The sequence below is a fragment of the Pinus tabuliformis genome, chromosome 2_1, assembly GCF_031772625.1.
Source record: "Pinus tabuliformis cultivar Carrire ecotype Pingquan chromosome 2_1, CPIR1, whole genome shotgun sequence".
Lineage (NCBI taxonomy): Eukaryota > Viridiplantae > Streptophyta > Pinopsida > Pinales > Pinaceae > Pinus > Pinus tabuliformis.
This window is the reverse complement of record NC_142299.1, coordinates 158,933,839-158,937,108: the sequence shown is the minus strand read 5'-3', so window position 1 is coordinate 158,937,108 and position 3,270 is coordinate 158,933,839. Positions and strand designations below refer to the sequence as shown.

General features: G+C 43.0%; 1 pseudogene; it reads left to right on the top strand.

Moving 5' to 3' along the window:
• Positions 1–368: 368 nt before the first annotated feature.
• LOC149199213 (protein IN CHLOROPLAST ATPASE BIOGENESIS, chloroplastic pseudogene) lies at positions 369–1,278 on the top strand (annotated as a pseudogene).
• The last annotated feature ends 1,992 nt before the right edge of the window (positions 1,279–3,270 follow it).

Below are 3,270 nucleotides of genomic sequence, written 5' to 3'. Positions count from 1 at the left end.
GGAAGAGGACATGCAGCTTCACAGCACTGCCGTCTGCATGTGGCCACGTACGCTTGGCCACTGCACTCCTTCACCATAAATCACGCAACAATTAATCAACGCTCAGCTGAAACTCACAGATTTTTGCTAACCTGCACTTGCAACATTTTCAACTGAAGTATGCATCCTCTGCTCCCACAATCGGTTAACCCATCAACCTCCATGGAGCTTTGCGGCCTGTTCTCGAATTTCACTCGTGCATCGGGCTCACTCAAGGGCAGAATCACACTCTACAGGAAACGGGTGGGGTCTTCTACAAGAAAGTGCAGCAAAGACTTCCCGAGCAGAGAAGCCTAAGGTTCTTCATCAAGTTTGGAGCTTGAAGAAAGATGGACAATTATCATATGGCCAAGGGTGAAAAACTTGTCCCTCCTTATGCTAGACGGGGTATAATTCCTCTTGCAATACCACTGTCAGAAGACCAATCAGGTGCTTTCACAGCTCTTCTAAGATGGCCAACCAGTCCAGAAGGCATGGAGATGCCCGTTGTACGAGTTCAGAAGTATGGTGTGTCACGTTTAGCTAAGACTGTAAGCCACTGATTTCAAATTGAAAATGAAGCTCTTGAAGTCTTGCATGTGGATCAATATATTCCTAGGATTCTGGTAGAAGAAGATTGGAATGGCTATGAGGACGCAGCAAATAGCCTTTATGCTGCTTCAGGAGATGCTGGCAAGAAATTGTATAAACAAGGGGATGTAGCTGAATCTAAAATTGGAGATCTTGATGTTTATTTGACAAAGAAGGTTGCATTGTTTCTAGATGTATTTGAGCGTATTGCATTGGGTCATTTGGAAAGAGGCGACCAGGTTTCTGCATTGGTGACAAGAGAGCTTTACGTGAATAGGAAGCACTTTCCTGGATTTGGTCGGCCATTTGTGTTTAATGCAGAGCTTTTTCCTGAACATTGGCCGTAAGCTTGAAGCTAAGGATGCTGCCAAAGTAGCATTAAAATTACCGTGGTGGACAATAGGCTGCAGATATGAGGAAGTTGCTAAAATTGCAGGATGGGGAGACGAACAAATTGAATACATGAGAGAAAGAGTTACAGATGAGGGAAGGCGTGAGGATATTCAAAAGGGGAAGGCACTTGCTCAGGTGGCTCTTGACCAGGCTGCATTTTTGATGGATTTAGCTTTTCTTGATGGATCCTGGCATGACATCCAGGATCAACTTACAGCTTACTACAAGGAAGCTGGGTTAGATACAATAGCTCACTTTATACTTTATGATTGCTAAAATTAAGTGCAAATCCACACACATTGTTCTCAAGGAAACAGAAAGGTCCTGATTTGGGATCAATCTTTGTATCATAAAATTAGAGCGCACGTCTGAATCAGTGTTCTGCCAATTGAAATTGAAGTGTAGTAGCTAGAGCCAAGTAAGGATACAGAAAACTGGTCAGAAAAAAAACAAGTAGGGACACACCCAAGACAGCCACAGCACAGTTCAAGGAGAAGGCACCCCCAGCCAAGCAAGCAAAATCAGAGAAAATTGGTTCTACAGGAAGTTAGCAGACTGTTTCTACAGGAAGACAGAGGACTGTTTCTACAGGAAGCCAGCGAACTGTTTCTACAGGAAGTTTGAAAAGAGGGAAGCCAAAGGAGAAATCGGCCGAGATGTTAGCCAAAGAAGCCACCAGGGCCATCAAAGATGAGGAGAGAGATTGGTTGCTCAGAGGATGAGCAACACTTTCAGTAGGGGGGTGATGATGAGCCCCAAAAATGGACGATTATTTGGGCTCATTCAACCTCCTAATTTGACTTAATCCACCATTCTCATTAGTTTATTGCATGTTTTTTATTATATTTATGTTAATAGAGTGAATTTGTCTAGTCATTATGCCAACAAGTCTAATGGGTGCTTTGTGTAGCCTTTTGGGTCAACTTGGAGACAAAATTGAAGGTCTTAATGAGCACTTGGCAGCCAAATTCGTGGGAGAACAAGCTAGAGGATTTGTAGGAAGGTGTCCCCCTCATTTATGGGCCCTTACCTCGAATTCTCCACCATCAGCTCAGAGTTCAAAGGCCACCAAATCAATGAGCACAAGGGCAGCCAAGCAAGTCAAGTAGGACTGTTGTTAACTACAAGTCTTGGGCAGCCAAGTCCCTAAATTTTAGGAGGACTGTTGGGTCCTCAAATTGTATAAATAAGAAGGCTTAGGGCCTCATTTTGGTTAGCTAGTTGGTAGTCATTTTTGTAGCTAGTAGTTAGTCAATTTGGGTTTTTGCTCTTTGTAAGCCAGTTTTGGCATGATGTTAGACTCATGATTATTTAATAAAGGCAGGCAGCTTTGGATTCAATTCTGAGTTTTTAAGGGAGCTATAGCTCTCAGGTTAGGGCCCAACCTGAGAGCAATAGACCTCCTCTTCCTTGTATTGTTACTTGTTTCCTTGCAGCACTTTATTTCCTCTGTTTTGACATGCATTTAGAATTTACAGTCTGCTGATTTGATTTCTTGTATGTGATTGAGTAGGATTAGTTTACATTTCAAGTGCTTTCAGTTGCTTAGAATAGAGTAGGAGGATTGTAATTCATTAGAGCTCCAAAAAAAGGTTGATAGTGCACTCGCTGCCATCTCTGTTTAGAGATTGGGGGTGTGGGTTGTACCAACCACCAAAAACGCAGTCTTATGCTTTCATGAAAGCTGCCACACAGTCATTGCAATTTTAGATCCATTCATGTATTTTTCTCTTGAGCACTACTGCTTCGTTCCAACACCATGCACGATTTTTCTCCACACTTTACATTGTTGTTCATTGGTTTAATAACACAGTTAGAATAGGTTGAGGGAATCCTCGGTTTTGTGCAAGATATAGAGGATTTGTTTCTTTTAAACTGCATAGCATCACTTTATCATGTTCTTTTTCTTCTCCACCACACCTGAAGCCACTTTCTCGACCTCTGTTCAGCTCATTAGCCTTCCAACCCATCTACTTCTCACGTAGCTCCATCTTTTCAACTTCTCCTTCCTTCCACCCTTCTATTCACCAACCAACTGTACCCACTCTTTCTCCATCTTATTTCTCTACCCCTGAGCCATCACAAGCTCCATCTCCATCTTACCTATCCACCCATACCGCTCCATCACTTCACCATCACCCAAAACTCCCACGGTAGGACATCCTGTAGAAGTTACAAGACTTCCTGTAGAATTCCTGAGTTTCCTGTAGGATCCCCTGCAGACATCCTGTAGAAGCCTGCAAACTCAGTTGCCGAGCACCTGAACAT